This window comes from Patella vulgata, chromosome 8 (assembly GCF_932274485.2).
Source record: "Patella vulgata chromosome 8, xgPatVulg1.2, whole genome shotgun sequence".
NCBI classification, from domain to species: Eukaryota; Metazoa; Mollusca; class Gastropoda; family Patellidae; genus Patella; species Patella vulgata.
Window position 1 is genome coordinate 46,139,896 of NC_065886.2, and position 18,435 is coordinate 46,158,330.

General features: G+C 35.9%; 1 long non-coding RNA gene across 1 annotated transcript; it reads left to right on the forward strand.

Moving 5' to 3' along the window:
* Positions 1-1,832: 1,832 nt before the first annotated feature.
* On the forward strand, positions 1,833-5,019 carry LOC126829565 (uncharacterized). Its single transcript, XR_008789096.1, has 5 exons — positions 1,833-1,975; positions 2,138-2,212; positions 2,931-3,032; positions 4,061-4,225; positions 4,932-5,019. It is a non-coding gene; the product is annotated as an uncharacterized LOC126829565 (long non-coding RNA).
* Positions 5,020-18,435: the final 13,416 nt, after the last annotated feature.

Here is an 18,435-nt window from a genome sequence, read left to right on the forward strand (position 1 = left end):
CTCTCTCAAAGAATTGTCAAAGTTCGTGGGAAGAAAGGCCAAGGTTAATTTGGCGCATGCGCAGTAATCCGTTCTCACACCGGATAGCCCTTACACTACGAAAATATAACCGTGCTATGCCTGGCACCGTGCCGAGACCACCTCACTTCAGTGGGCCAAATTGGCACGGTACTCAGTACGGCACGCTTCTGTTTCACCCGTTTACACTACAAGAAAATTAACCGTACCGTGCCTGGCAAGCTTAAAATTTGTAATGTAAACGGGGTTATCGAACTGTGTTGTGTTTTCTGCCATTCAAAGGTTATGCAATTACAGTTGACATTGTAACCTAAATCAATAAAATCTCCATATACCGGGAATCCTCGTATTTAAGCCCTGCCGTTATTAAGCCCATAGGCTAAATAACGTTTAAATTTCGAATTTAAGCCCATATATTTTAAATTGTCAAACCAGGCTACGAGATGTTCTCCAGTTACACTCCGGTCTTGTACTGACAGGTGAGGACCAACCCAGTGATGACCCGTTCGAGGATTCCAGTTCAGACGAGGTCATTGATGGGTAACGGATGCTCACCATACTAGTATGTATTTCAGAACATTTATGCGACGGTGTATCACAATTGCGTTTTAAAAGCCATTTTTGTCGATGAAATTGATTCTTTCCATTTAAAATTATAAAAAGAGCCTAAATGTTTGTCGTTTTTTCCCCTTTTCGAATTTAAGTCCTGGGCTTAATTTCAGAAGAAATGTTTCACCACTGACATGGTCAAATTTGAAATTAAGCCCAGGGCTTAAGTACGAGAATTCCCGGTATCACTAGGCTATTTCATCAACAATAAATTATTGAATAAGTTAAACAAGAAACAGTCGTATTGTATTGATAAAATCGATTGATTCTATAATGCATGCCGACATAGTTGTTTTGAGAAATCGATTGTAAATTCTAACAATGGGAAAACTATATAGTTTATCCTCAGATTGCATGATGGAAAAATGTAATTCAACAGCACTTGCGGTAATTGTTGAATTTATGGGTATCTGCATTATTGGCAAATCTGCCTCATGCCAGTCTTTAGTTCGGTCTCAAATGTTATATAAACATTAATGAGGCGTTTATTTATATGCAAGGCCCACAATCAACTCTCTAAACTTCGAATGGTTTTGATTTTTGAACAGATTTAAATACGATTGACAGTTAATGATTTGATTTAAAAATAGACAATCTTATCGTAAGGGCGGTAGCAATGACAATTGAGACTACACTGTTCTGCAAACAACGATAACTCCGCCCAGAATACAGTAATTTGACTGAAATTTCGACATATTCCCTTTTCATTATCTATATTTTAACTATTATAGCGAGAACTATCAGCTCTCTATTTACATCTTACAAAGTGCCCCTTTAAGTAAACACAAATTTCTTTAAACATATGCTACAAGACAATGCGGAAGTAGTTAGTAACGGCTGATTCAGAAACAACAAAATAATAATAAAAACGTGTAGAATGGACTAAGCAGGCGTAAACAACTTCTGTTCAGTTTGGACTTTTCCCGTATTTCACCGAACATTATTGATTCTAAATTACAATAAATTTTTAAAAATTGAATATATACCACATAATATACATACATATTACATATTGTGCTTTTAGACCCATTTAAGGCCCAAAGAATAGAACCATACCCTCTTTAATTCTTCTCTTATTTTAATATTTCAGATTGTTGGTTTTACAATATTTGGATTTGGTCTTTATGTAAGGTTCTTTTTAAGACCTTTCCTGAGCCAGTATTTTACAGACACAGTTAAAGACATATATAAAGAGATCAATCAGAATCCCACAGTACCAGACAATCTCGAATTATATGATTTTACATATAATGTTGCAATGTCACTGATCTTTGTGGGACTCGTGTTGGTCATTCTGTCTGTAATTGCATGTGCCGGTGCCTGTAAATCATTGCCGCTGTTGATGCTGGTAAGTATCCGCCTGCCAAATGAAATGCATATTGTTATTTACTAATATATTTATTAAAGTCAACCAACCCCATTTTGTCATATTTAATATCAAAGTTAGTAATAGGCGAATAAGGATTGTTTATTACTGTTATGTCTATAAAAAATATTGTTATATTTTCAGTTTAATGTGTTGATATTGCCTATGATAATAGCAGAAATTACAGTCGCTAGTTTAGTAATACCAGCATCATCACCAGTAAGTTTTAGCGGGCATAAATTAAAATCACTAATTACTAAGCGTATTTCAAAATATGAAGTCAACGTCTAGGGTAGCATAACGATATTTTCATACAGAAATTGGGTTTAACGTTCACTGAACATAAGCTGCATGTCATTTCGGGACTAACATATGGTATAATTTCAGTAATTCTGTTGTGCGTAGGGGTCGTTAGAAACGGGAGAAACCCCAAGAGGTTTAAAGCCACTGAACAACACTATGACGTCAGCAACCTCAAAAATATTTTGTTGTCTAAAATTGGTACAATAGAATAAGAAATACCCGAAAAGTTGTACTGTGTTTGGGTATATGTCACTATGGTCGGGTTTCGTGCATGGGGATATTCTTATTTATTTCAGCTACTCTGATACCATTGAGGGGGAGGGGGGATGAGTCTACATAGCTAACTAAATTTTGAACCAAAAGCTTAAACCAACGGTTTCTTTCTACTCCCCGTAGAGGGGATAATGATTTCATACGTTGATAGCAGAAAAAATTAAAATTCACGATTCCGCATGATTTTATGCGTTTCTGATGATTTACATATTTTACCATATTTACAAATTAGAATTTGGTGGTTTCCTCAAAGTTAACCATGGCTATTTAGCCCAGGATAACCCATTAATAGACAAGATAATTGCATAATGGACGTTCTATTGACAGTAGGCTGGAACTAATGGTTTTAATTCTCGTCTAGATTCATGACGCCAGTAGAAATGATCTGTTAAACAACTTAAAACATTATAATGTGAATGGTTCTGACGATTTCTCTGCCACGATGAATATACTGATGCTTGGGGTAAGTAGCATAGAAATTGATGACCGTTTGGATTGCTTCGAAAATCTAAATAAGATTGAAATTTCGTTTCTTTTTTTCTTTGACATTTGCACTGCGCTGTAGTAAAGTAAGTCGACCACATTTCTAGGTCTTTGACTATCTTTCACATCGTTGGTAGCCGTGTGATTGTCGAAGAGCCTGTAAAGAATGAAATGATTGCGCCCAAACAGTCTAGCTACTGCCAACAGTTGTGAGCTATATCATTAATATCAATAATAATAGACGTCATAAAACAGACCCTGGTACGAATACCAACCAACACGGTGAGGAAGGGGACTTTTATTGCGCCCAAACAACCTAGCTACTTCCAAAAGTTTTCAGCAATATAATTAATACCAAGAACACTAGACTTCCTAAAACAGACCCTTGAGGAACACCGGCTAACACATTACACAGTGAGGAAGAAGACCTTTTAATCACTACGCGTCGTTTACTCTATTTAACTAACCAGTTTAGAATTTTCCTTTAATTCCATGATTACTTAATTAACATAATAAACCTCGATGTCAGACCCTGTCGAACGATTTTGAACAGTTGCAGAAAACAAAACAACTAACTTCTTTGTTCTTCAGTGTTGATACCTAAATTTGAAAGATGAATTGTTGAATGTTTGGGCAGAAATCCAGAATTAAACTCATGTAAATGTCGAGGTATGACATTTTACGTCGTTGCAGTGCATTGAATATCTCCACAAGTCAGGCGATACAGCTAGCTGTAAAATGTCAAAATATTCATGAAAATACTCTGTTTTCTTAAATCACAGAAATATAGGTCTATGAAACTGCTATGTTTCCCAATTCACAGAAATATGATTTCCGTGTTGTTGATTTTAAAATTAAAATTTCCATATGTAACGATTGTTGCTTGATTTTAAAATTAAAATTTCCATATGTATATTACGATTGTTAAGTTCAGATATGTAAATTGTATCCATAATGCTGTATTTATCTGTTTTTGTATTTGGTTATTTCTTCCATAATAAATTTCAGTTGGACTGTTGTGGAATAAATGAACAGGACGATTTTGATGATGTAACTATGATTTATAGAGGGGTTAACGTGAAGATACCACCAGCATGTTGTAAGATCGCACCTGGGGGAAAAACCTTACTAAACTGTGAAAACAATGCAACTAATTCTAATTCTCAGACTGAGGTTAGTATAGCTATTAAATAATAAACTATAAATATTAAATAAAAACTATTAAATCTGACTAATTTGTATGGGACATTACTTTAATATAGGTATATCATTCTAGAAAGACAAGACATAACCATTGATACGTTATTCTGCCAGGCTATGGGCACCTCCTGTGCAGCGTTACTTTGACTGTAGGAAGTTCAGAAAGGGGCAACATTTAAAAAAAAAACAGTCAGATGGTGTGAATATAAATACTTTGTGGTATCCGAAAATTGTCGATTTAGGAATTAAAATGTCGGTCAACTACTAGCTTAGTGTCTGTTCAGAAGCGGAGCTAATTATAGACAGACAGTGTAAGTTTTGCATGCCTCGACAATGCCACGATGCCATCATATAGAATATGACTACAATTTGTCCAGTTTTTTTCTTATTAGTACACCTACTATTTTATTTTAAATGCGTTAATTTGATTTTATATTTCAAAATCAAATGTCGAACATTCTCTTTGTGAGTTTATATGGCTATTGAAACTTTTAGTATATTCCTATTCTTTGAGAAGCCAACACCGCCATTTCAGCGGAATCAACGTTTCATAGTTGATGAAATATTGCACGTTTTCCTAAATTTAATTTCACAGGGATGTTACAATGCCTTTCAAGGAGTCCTTATGTCACCAGTTACTTGGATTATTTTACTTACAGTTCTTTTCATATTGACACAGGTAGGTAATTTGAAGAAAAGAAACAACATATCATACGAGGCAAGCGTTACGTTATTGAATGTCTGTAATATATTGGTTGGTGTAGTACTTCCGGTTTGCCGAGATAAAAACTACAAATACAGTTCAGGTTCTTTTCTACAATTTATTTCGTTAAGCAGATTAGAAACAAATGTTAATTACAATTCTCCCTCGCTCTTTAAGAAGTATATACATGTATACGTTTTATGACCCTTATGACAGGCTGCGTGTGTTCTGGCGAATCCCACCCCACACCCTCTTTTATCGGTGCCTTCACCCTAATTGCTTTACCCCAAACCTTGCATACGGCGGGGGGGGGGGAGGGTACCAATCTTTTTAAAATCAGGATGTTGTGTGTGTTTCTAGCCTTTCGTGATAATGGTAGGTACAACTAGTTCAAGGCATGCCCGTGTTGTGAGTAAATGGTGTAACCGAATAATGAATTTACAATGAATAATACTATCCCCCCGTATCACAATACCTTCAAAAATCTTGTTTGGACAACAAATAAGAGAATGTGACACCAACGTGGACTGTACATCATATGGAGTTATTTCCCTTTCTTACGAAATTACGTTAAAACCATTGAAGCCATTGAGGATTTATGATCTGTTTTTATGCAAGTTCTTCCGTCTACATTAGCCCGAGCGATGCAGAAAAGTGTGATTTAAACCCCAAAAAGCACGTTGAATTATACATGCGTATTTATTAAGCCACTATTTGAAGCGGTTTTGAACCACGTGCTTGAAATTGTCAACATAAATTGTCATTAGTGTAACATTATGCGCAAAATAATATTATATACTGAGCGCCATGGAAAACGCATCACTTAGTTTTTCGTATAACAAAATGATCCTGTAAACATATCTTATTTATTTTGCTTCTTATTGTGAACAATATTCAAATGGGAACACATCAATAACAACACATTTGTACACTTATGGATGTTTAATCTTTAATCAACGGTACAAAGTCAGAGGGGTCAAAACTAAAAGTACGACACAGATGTCAGTAGCGCGTGTGTCCTCCACGGGCTCTAACGCACGCTGTGCAGCGACGTCGCATGGAATTAACCAATGTTTGAAAGAAGGCCTGGGGCAAATTGTTCCATTCTTGGACAAGAGCAGCTTCTAAAGCAGCAATGGTGTGCATCTGTGGTCTCCGATACAGACGGCGTCCAATCTCATCCCAGACATGTTCTATCGGTGCCATGTCCGGATAAAGATGAAAGCGACTCACATCACTGAAGAGCACACTTTGCCAGTCTACTCTTCTCCATGTCTGGTGTCCTTGAACCCATATCAAACGCCGCTGACGGTGATGATCCCTGAGGATAGCTCAAACATAAGGTCGTCGTGCACGGAGTCCTACTTCTCTTAGACGACGTCTTACGGTGTTGACACTTACTGGTCCTTGTCTTCCGACGACTGCTGCACCTGTTCGAGTCGCTGGGGGGAATCTGTCACGCAGATGAGTGACCCGGATGTAGCGGTCTTGAGCCTGGGTTGTAACGCGTTGTGGACCAGGACGTTGACGGTCACGTGTTGATCCAGTAACTCGAACACGTTCCACTAACCCTACAATAGTGGACTGATGACAATTGAAGTGTCTGGCAATAGCACGTGTAGACATACCAGCCCTGGACATTCCCATGGCTTCATTCCGTTGATTTTCAGTAAGTCTCGGCATCTCTAGCTCGATTCCTTCACACGTCCAACAACAAATTACGACAGATTGACGTTTCACAGTTCATGTACTGCACATTAAGTTGAAAACATGTTTTTAAAGGGCTCACACACAATGCTGCACGTGAATATTGGGTTTTTCATGTGCATCTCGTGCAATTTTTTTTTGTGCACACGGGCCGATATTTTTTGCGTTTGGGAACATTGTGTGAAACAATAGTTCATAGTATTGCATAATATTATACATACAATACCACCTAGTAATAAAATATTAGGGAAAAAAAGTGATGCGTTTTCCATGGCGCTCAGTATATTATAGTTGTATAAAAATGGTTATGTTTGCGTCAAATAAATAGAGGTCAGAATTCTGTATAAAATTGGCCAAATTTGTAGTCGAATAGCTAGTGGTAGGGATTCTTTCCTACCCAAACGATATTACTTGTATTATTTTTTGTGGCCTTCTAGTGAGTCACGGCGACTCAGTGAGTAAGGTCCTCGCTCGGTAGCCTGAAGGTCTCGGTTTGGCAGAGAAATATCATCGGGATTTTCTCGTCGTAGCTCCGCTGTCACGGCAAAATTTCACTCGTAGCGCACTACAAGGCATTATGCCCGTCTTCCTTAGCCAAGTAGGTGCAGAAAAGTAGGACGTTAAACTCCATTTCGTTTACTGTGGCCTATTAAGCTATTTCAATCAACAATTTACATTTTTCTTATCATTAGGAAGGATTATCCTCGAATGAACATCGTTTTAAAATATTAATTAAAAAATATGCTGCGACAATCATTATGAAACTAATTTTACTTATTTTAGGTTCTGCAATTTTGTGCTTCCTACCATGTGGTTACAAATTATGAAAGAATTGGAGGTCTTCGCATTTAATAAAAGGTGGGACTTTCTCTTAACGATAAATTACGTTGTACAAATACTTATTAACTTTATCAGTGATACACAATATTGCATATCTGCTTTTATGATTTATTCAGTTTAACAGTTGATGATACGACAATAACACAGTACGTCATAACCAGTTGTATCGCTTATTACAACTAAATATAGAACATAAACAGGAGTGTATATATCCTCTATTTCAGAGTCCGAGAAAATGGTTGACCGTCTGGGATTCTATGCTTCTAACAATTTTGTACAGAAATGGAGAACTAAAAAGAATTTAATTTGTTTTCCCGAAAATGTATCAGTAATTTGGATGGAGCTATTAAATTAAATCTGTCCGTCCTCTCTCTCTCTCGGAAACGCAATAATTTGGTTTTGCGGTGGATGTTTATTAATACTGATTAAAGTTATCTGCAAATACCTAAATCCGTTACACCTTCTACCATAAAAGAATGGAATAACCTTGATCCAAGTATTCAAAAATCGTCCTCTATAAGTAAATTTAAAACTAAAATCATTGATATAGATAAAAAATATACCCTCATATTGCAACTTTGGCAAACGTAAAAATCAAATATTACATAGTCGCCATCGTCTCTCTTGCAGTGACCTAAATGGGCATAAAATTTTAAGGCATATTTTGAAAAGCACCAGGTATGATTGAGGTCATTTCTTCGAAGATACCGATCATTTTCTTTTACATTGCTCCTTACATTCTGATGCACACAAAATATCTATAAATCTTTTACCACCCAATTTTATCAATACAGATAATCTGTTATACATCGTTTGCCATCTTTGAAAAGGTCCACTTGTTTTTTGACAGCAGCAGAAGGTTTTAAGATCAGTGTAACATCTATATCGATCAAAATAAAAATGCGAACATGAACAACTGCGTAGCCAATATGTAAATATGTATATACAAAATGTTGTTGATTAAGTATTCATTGTAGTGTTTTATTGTTTACTTACTTATTTCTTTTATATATCCATATTAATTCTTGTATTTAGGAGAGTCGTCATATAGGCTATGCCTGTTCCTTAAACCCCTTTCAATTTCTGAATAAAATATTGTTTAAAAAAAAATAACAAAAATAGAAAACCTAAAAAGCACACAAAATGAGAATATATAACTGGTATGCACCTGAAGGCTATGGAATATTATGTTTCACTCTTAAATAAACATTTTTGTATTTGTCGTTACTTATTGCTGTTGTGCGTTTAAACCCCTCACCGTTCCCACAATGGCTAATCATTCATTCAAAAAATAACAAGCGCTCCCTAAGTCAAGCTGGCAGACAATAAGCCGCTGGGTGGCCCGTTAGTGATACCTTGACGTTTTTGCTCAGTGCTTGCCCCAGGGAATCCAGTATTTTCCATATATACCAAACTTGCCATACCTACCTTATAAAAAAATACCTTTGTGGTAACGCACCTTTAAGTAACTCAAGCATAAAGGCCTAAACTGTCTTCAACCTCGATTAAAAGATTTGGCGGCTATTTAAGACGTATTGATGCATAGTATATTAGATAAACATTAGAACCTCCATACATTAAAATACGATGACACCTATTCTAACTGAACACGCAATAACACCAGCTTTTGTGGTTCGATATACTCCCATCGACAGATAAATAACGTTTATACCTATAATAAGTATATGGTACGCCAATTCTGCATCTCATACCACTAAGACCAGCTTTGGTGGCAAATTGACAGATTTGGTCGTATTTTTAACATATCTGGAAAATGCAACATAAGAAGTTTCTGAAAGATTATATGTTTAATTCTTATCATGTATATGTTCAAATATGTCCTGTTTAATTATTATTAAGATAGTAAGTTGGCAAAAATGTTTGTGTCGCCTTACATGCCCGTAGCTATCCAAAAAATGTTGGGGGGGGGGGGCGCTGATTGGGCTTCTGGGGCACCGATGTACCTACACTAAGGTACCCCCCCCCCCCGAAAATTTTATAGAACAGGGTTTGCACCTCAGGAGAGGTTCTATGGAAATGATGGAAAATTTCAGATTTGAGGGTGAATTGTCATACTGGCGTAGTATGATATTCTGATATGAACATTATGAAAATTTTAAGGAAGGAATACGACTTTAGCATAGGCTACCTATCATAATTCATTAGAAAAACCAAAAGTTCGGAATCGGGTTAGATTGCGACTTGTTTGAATTTTGAAGATTGTCACGCCTGGCGCGGGCTTGAATCAATCTCATCCACATCATGAATTTGACCTGGACAATTTCCTACAATCTCCAGTTGGCTTTCTTATGATAGATTTCGTCGTGGGCGTTCCACCAATCTCGGCATTAAGGGCGCCCCTCCGGGACGAGGCAACCCACCAATCATGCCGTTTTGGGCGCCCCATTGATTAAGACTTTACCATTTACCTGAAGAGTATTTCCATTTATTAATTCATGAGCAATATTACAAAACTCAACACTATGATCTATATTAATCCATTAACAAATGTGTTGTTGTTTTGGGCTATAATTTAAATCTTGCTCTTTTTAAATTCAGGTAAATTATAACCATTTTCATCTGTAAATTGATACAAACTATCCTTGGTATTCAATACAGGCGAATCATTGCTAGATACAGATTTACCTGCTTGTTTACGTAATTGGTCAATATGTGTTAATCTTTTTACTGGCTCATTAGTTCGTTTGAAACACAGTTTAAGGCGATTAATGGAATAGACACCAGGCAAAACTCTACCATCCAATGTTGCGAAAATATAGTGTGTGCGATCAAAAATCTTGATTTTCTTTGACTTAGGTTAAAGATAAGGAAGGTTTCAGAACATAAACAAACTGTCTTAATCCATAAACTGAATTGGTACTTGACCTGACCTGACCCAATCTGTACCAAATTGATTTAGATAGAATTTGGGAAGATCAGATACCGACTTAACATGTCTCTCAACCAACAAACTATCATGGTTTGCAACACTGATTAGTTTGTGATCTATTCCTAATGTAGGACGAAGAATAGATACCAATTTTCCTGTCAAAGACGATGCTGCATCTGTAATTAATACTGACGAAGGGCCAAAAATGCAAACGATCTTTTGGATGATAACATCACAAATAGTGTTCACATCAAGAGACGTCAATGGAACATACAGTATAAATCTTGTTATTTCGCCACATATCACCATTAATTATTTGAATCCACTGAGTGAAACTGGCATGGATTTAAAATCCAAGCAAATGTTTTCACAAGTTCTAAATTCGTTGGATGAAAAATACGAACATAATCTGACTTTGGTTTAAACTGTAGGCATGGATGACAACTACTAATATAATTAGCTATTGTGGAAAATAAAAAAAAAAACTTTCCGCATGGTGAGGTAAGTTCTGGTAATACCTTGATGACTGGATAGAATATTATCATGGTAAATACTGATTAAATTAGAACACACAGACTCCGGAATTGCAAAGTGGAGACTAAATGATTCGTCCTTCTGATTAATAAGACGAAATAATACATTATCATAGAGAATATATCCGTCGAATTTATTCTTAACCGATGTGGCCTCTGGAAGGAAGTATACCATGAGCTACATAGTCATAAATAGGTTTAAAATATGGTGATGTCTCTTGTTGTATACGCAGTTGATTGCAATCCATAGGAAGATTGTAATCTCGTATCATTGTTTTTATTTATGACCGAAAGTAACTTATCCAACTCTAGCTGTTTGGGAAATTGAGATTTAACAACCTGTGCAGAATTATGCACAACTGAGCAAGGAGGCATACACAATTCAATAGATATTTCAACATTGGATGTGTTCCAGTCAAGGATTCGGTGGACACGTCGAGGTTCATCGTGAATAGTAAACAAGGTAGTAGACTCTTGCTGAATAGTATGAGACTTGTTGCCAGACTTCGATGTAGAGACAGCTTGTCTATCATTAGATCTATCTTCAGAATCACTGGGAAAATTATAAAGAGATTGTTGATTTGTTGAAACTTGACGATTGGTAAGCATAGATGAGGAAGATAACTTTGGTCTTGAAGAATGGAGATCCGGAATCAGGACCGTAAATAGCTCAGCTCAACGAGGGGGTGGGCCTCGGGCCTGTCTGGAATGGGTATGGTCTGTTGTCTTGTCCACTGACGAGTTATAGGTCTTTCTGTTAAAGTAAATTATGTAGGAACTACTGAATCTGTCTCTGAATCATCCCCAGAAGTCTACGAGAACTGCCTCCTTTCCCTTTTTGTAACCGATTTTAAAGGAAAGATTATTGAGTTTTACCAAACGTTTTTACGTATGCATCGAATTCTACTCCACGTAATAAATACTGGAAATTGGAAATATTTATGAGTAATCCAAATAACTCTAATTCAGTAACTGAATATCTTTCACAAGCTTTTTGTAAGTATTTTGAGTAATATCCTAACAATCTTTATTGACCTTGAATTACTTGAATTAGGTAAGATCCTGTTGCAAAGCGAGATGTATTGGATATCGTATGTAGAGGTTGCAATATGGATTGCAAACTGGGCAAGAAATTTGACAAATAATTGGCAGCTCCCACAAAACGTCGTACATCTCTGGGAAGATTTTAAAGGGCTTTACACCGGTCTGACAAAGGCTGAATAGTCACTAGGCCTTCTGAACCAAGTTGTATTGTATGACCCATATATGTAACTTCCTGAAGAAAAAATGAAAATTTACGTGGACAAATTTTTAAACCATGTTTAATAATTGTCTTAAAAAGAAGATTTAAATGTCTTGTATGAGAATCAGTATCATGACTAAAAACAATTATATCGTCATGGTGTGCGATACAGAAGTCATAACTACCTGGAATAGTTGATAAAACATTATCAACTGTTGATTGAAAAACCGCTGGAGATATACATAATCCTTGTGTTAGTCTCTTAAATTAGTATATTGTTTTCCACCGGAGTATGGAGATGTGTCTGTGTAATGCTACGCCGTAGGCGATAAAGAAATGGAAAAGAAGGCACTTTTAAGATCTAAACAACTAAGAACGGCAGGTGAAGAGTTACCAATTCTCTTCAGAGTGTCTGTCAACAGTGGAAACGGATGATTTAAGCGTTTAATCCGCGAATTTAAATATCTGAAATCTACAACGACTCGCTTTTCATCGGTTCCCTTCTATGGACGAATCAGGTGATGTGTAGGCTTGACTTACCAAGTATCCTAACTTCACTAATTTCTGCAACTTTTGGTCAGACTAACTTGAATATTGGGCCATTTTCCGATTTCGCAATCCAAACCAAATGCTTCTTTATGTTTAGTCAAAAGCTAGTAGAAATTATCTTTCTGATTGGCTGTAAGGAGACTTTTGGCAAGGTCAATTGTAGACTGAAATACAGTCTCATATTCCGTAGATATAGTAATAGGATCACAAACGAAAATATCATGTAGTGAAACATGAGATATAGGTCTAGATGACAGAATATGTAATGTCTTGGAAGTTGTATTACATACTGAAATAACAGCACCTTTTCTGTTTAACTTGATAAGAAATGTTGAAGGACAAGCACTATTAATCTTACTATTACAAGTCATTAAAACCTCGCGATTGCGAAAAATACGTAGAATTTTACCATGAACAATAACATAACTTTGCTGATTGGGTTTTACATAGACTGAATTAGATGTTGAGAATGAACTGTTGGTAGATCGACACTGCAAAACATTGTTATGAAAGCTAAGGTTAACTTTGCCAATGTCTCTTGACCAACAATCAAATCAATTCCAACAAGATTCGAAGCAATGTACACCTCGAAAACTAAAGTATGGCGTTGAATAACTATCTCAATTTGAAGCGAATGAGAACAAAGTTTACGATGAGATGACCATTAGCCATTCTAAATTTTAGGGTTTGCTCTAATTTATGAGATGATAAACTACTGAGATGTGTAGATGACTCGATAGTAAATGACGAGATCAGTGAGCGAGTAGCACCACTATCAAACAAAAGTAAAGCAGAATGTCCATCAGGGAAATTACCTTTACAATAATTACGTTTTGACAACTGTATGTTTAAAGGTTTGGTCTATGATGGTGAAATCGGGAAATTATTTGGAGCAATTGAACAAATTCACTGTGTCAAAAATCCTGATTTACATTTGTTGGTCATGTGCCTTTGGTGGACAAAAGAAGAGAGCCGTGTATGGTTGGGCTTCCCACAGTAGTCACAGACAATTTAAACATACATTATGCAAGAGCAAAATCTGCCTATTGCAGGTCTTTCTTTGGAAATGAAATGTTATCTAAATTATTTATTATATATTAATTAACTTATCCAGACTATAATCAATCCCCGATGTCGTCGCTAGCCTGCGATATTTACTGGATTAGAATCCGATCTGCTGCTTCACGCTCATTCATGATTAAATCAGGAAATGGATCACCGAGACTATGTTTTTTATCGTACCGATTTTTATAATGATGATCGAGGCTAGGCCCAAAATTCAATCGCTAAATTCTCGGTTCAGAGTGAATCAATTTGACTGAAATTTTATCAAATTCCCTTCACGTTATCTAATTTTTAACTATTATAGTCAGAACTGCCAGCTCTTTATCTAATCTCCCATTATGTATCTTTAACGATTCCTACGACTTTGAGAAAGAAATCTTGTTGATTTGGAGAAAAATCATGATAATTTTCATGGAGAAAATGTACTGTTATAATATGATCTGTTGTTATGTGTTGAGAAATGAGAATTTCGATTATGTCTGGGCCTATGAGATCGCATCTTCAATAGAAGGCTTAATCTCGCCTTAACTACGTACATCTTATCAAGCCCTTCACGTAATACCCCGCATATTTTGGCACTATTTTTGATTGGGTATAAGCCCAGCTTGTGATCCTATCAGATTCCTTCGTTAAAAATATCGTTACAATTATCAAGTCTCGCGCTTATAGCTAAAATGTCTATATGTGACAATCGATTTGGAAAGTTCAAGGTTCGATCAATGTCAAGGTTGCTGGAAATCATACCTGATCAACAAAGAGTTTCTATGGAGGCCGCCATATTTGTTTACAGCGTGTTATGTCAGACGACCCCTGATTGAACAATGTTAATTGATCACGTGTAAACACAACCAGCGCAAAATTTCGGGAATTGCCCAGTACTGAAGCAACGGTTAGATGTTGTAAAACTCGCGATCGTTGCTTCAGGAACATGATGAGATCGAAAATCATTGGCATGACGTGCCTTAGGACTGATTGAGCGATCGATGCGTTGGAAGAGGAATGACGAGAAGATGATCGTATCCGAGGAGAAGAAAAACCCGATGAAAATTGTTGTGATGGGCGTTCCAGCTCTAGTTCAAGATCAGCTAAATCTTGGTTTAATTGTTCTATCTCTTTATCTTTAGCTGCCGTGAAAAAGGTTACTTCCTTAGTTTTACTGTCACTCTTGTGAATATCAAAATAATACTGAGATTTGAGAGCTATGTCAGAAATATAAGTCCTGTCATTAATTGACATGGCCACGGCTTGTTGTGAAGTACCGTGGGTCTTTTGTCAGACGTGGAAAGCGGGCCGAGCAAATCCGGTCGCCACATTCTACGTATGACCCATGTACTCTTTTCTTACTACATATCTTAGTAGCCTTGTGATTTTCAATTGTCTTGTTTGGCTTCCTTTTCACAGTTTTGTATTTTCTTATATATCAGTAGTTAAGATGTTTTTCTTCCCAGTAGTTAAGACATGTGTCTTACCAGGAATAACAATGCATCAGTTCGTTTTTACATTTTATATCAAGCACTGATTACATAGATACAAGCATAGATTACAATAAATTTATTCTTTCAATCCCATTCCAGCGAGACTCGCTGTCTCCTGATAGAAATTGCTACATCTTCTCCCTCTGGAATTTAGCGGCTGTCTGACCAATGCCTAGAGATAGTTTTGTAGCTTTGGGTTTGGACTTTCAGTTATCTAATTGGTCAAATATTACGTAATTAATTATAATGATTGGTTAATTAGCCTAATGACGTCGAAAACCACCTTATATGGACAGTGGAAATCTACCACCAGAAGTGTCACACGTGTTATTTTGTTATTAACCCAAAATAAAATGTTTACCAAATTATAACTCTTTATGTGTCCACCCGTCACTCATTATTTTAGTGCGTGAGATCACTTCTTTACCAAAATAAAACCCAATAATTTGTTAAAGATATAATATAATGCTATCACTAATTTAAAGAGCAAAAATTCTACTAATAATCTTATAGTTGACTTGATAATGGCAAAATGAAGATATACTTGTATCGGAGTTGTGCATCAGCTATGTCCAACTGTCCTCCTAGTCTCTGAAGTTCCTGTAAATTTTCAGAGGGCGGTTTAGTTCCATCATAAGAAAATGAAACATAATCCTTATGCAAACCAAAGGGCGTCCGATTATCAGAAATTCTCACAATAAAATAAGTGCGGAGATCTGCCAAGTTTCGGAACACTTTACCTTGCTTTTTAATCTTTGCCTGAACAGACCAACAATCAATTCCTGCAACATTGACGGGTTTCTGATCATGATTATGATGCTCTAAATAATCCACGAAAGTCAAATAATGTGCCGTAGCAAGATCCCTACTAAGGATAGACCAATCAAATTTATCAGCATTAAAGGGCTTACCCTGAGCCATCTCAAACATGCACAATATGAACTTATAAAATGTTAAAAAAAATAATTATTAAACAATATGAATACATTATCAATCTTACAAAATATTAGAAAAATAATTATTAAACAATGGTTCAAAGTTACAAAATGGAAATTCAAGTACCGTACACAAAATCACATTCACAATATCTTAACATCTATGATAAGTTTAAATGAATTTCAATAAATAAACAAATCACTATATGAAAACATCACACAAATGTCACTGCGACTGCATACTTATCAATATTATTATAGCTGGGTTTCAAAATGTTATTATTACTATTCAGAATGTAACAAAAAACTGGCATGTTATAATTGTCACTGGACTGTACTGTGGGCTAGAATTTAGTCTTAGGGCCTAAATTTCAAGTCGGTAGGCCTATACTATGTGTATAGGTAATTAGTCCCCCTGGTTAATCTTAATCTACACCACACTGCATGTTCAGGAACATTTGAATTGATACATTCATAATCATATAAAACTTGATCAAAATTATAGTAGGAATTAGGTAGGCTTAATAATGACATAGACTTTGTTAAAAGTACTGTCTTCTAGACTAGGTTCTCCAAAGTAATTTCAGAATTCAGATTTTAATCTATCTCATCTGTGATTCTGTTTGTAAATGTAATTCACCACACAATGAAATTTCTCAACTATGTATTGATTAAAGTTCCATCAGTCCGCTAACAAATCTGATCACATTTGTCATCAAAAGAAATATAGCAAAGTCAAGCAGTATTGGCTTAGCCTATTCCGAGAAAGCACACGGTACACCTATGGAACACTTAAAACTGTCACAAAAATCTGATTAAATCCATAGTTTTGTTAAAAACATACGAAATATGATGCACAATAGGTTTAGGATGTTTTGCTTCTCCACCATGTTATATTCGGATCCTTGGATCCTGGGGGGTTACACAGTTACATGTGGATTTCAGACCACAATGATATAAAACATACCACAATATGACAATAAGCATATATTTTAAAGGAGCTAAATCGCTAATATTTTGGACCTAGAAATTGGCACAAATGAGTCGCAAAACATATAATAATGTAATATGAATTTATATAAACTGTTTTACATTCAATCGTGTCCGTTTTACTGTGAATTGTCATCAGTTATGTTCGGCGAAATACGCCAGAAGTCTCAACCGCAAGTCAGTTTCTAGCGTCTGGTTATTCCAGTCAACACCGATAATATTTATTGCGCATGCTCTCCATATAAGAATATGATATCACCGTTTGACATGACTTGTGGAATATGTCTAGCCTCATTCTTTAAGCACCTTGTTACAAATGGCGCTGAAATGCATTATGGTACACGATTCGTGTACCAATGGTAAAATGTTTATTTTGTCTTAAATATTGGATATCAGAAGCCCATCTTTTCCAGGTAAGATCACAACACCAATGCTGATTTAAATTGCAAAACAATTCGTGTTTTCAATGTCGAAGATTTTGGATGATATTGAGTTACGGACTTAGCTACTTTAAGTTCCATCAAGATCGGATAAAAATTGTGACTTCTAGGGGGTCTACAACCTTGGGATTACACACTTTTACACTATTTGCGTACACATAGCAGCCATGTAACGGTAATATATTTAAACAATTTTTTAAATCGCATAAAATTGTGACCTCTAGAGGTTAAACAATCAGGGGTCATAATCCAGGAAGTTACGGTCCGATATGCACAAATATCGAAAGGGACTGAGAGGGTCCACAAGCTAAAAATGAGATTTTTCGAACAATCAGGGGTCATAATCGAGGAAGTTACATTTCGATATGGAGACATTAGTACAAATTATAATTATAAAATATTGGTCTATATCTATTACCTTGTAGCCCCTGGAGCACTACAAAATCATAAAAAAAAATACAGTTACAACAAATCAGATTGCAGATTCGTAATCTACAAAAGTTCTCTAACCTACAAAATTTGGGCTGCATATCTTTATTAGAAAGGTAAAAACAAGATATCTGAAACTCGAGTAAATTATTGATACATATTTTGTTTTGGAAACTTATTGGTAACTCAAATGCTCGTATTTCAGTCAGTTTTTAAGCTACAGACCAGAAATGTTGCACAGTTTCTAGTTGTTGCATGTACAATAACAATTTTTGAGGGGGTGGGGTCGATTTCTCAAATTTCTGAAAATTGACCAACTTGTTGTTCCTTAGTAATTTATTAGGTGAAGATACTGATGAATTAGCGCTTAATTGTTTATATCCT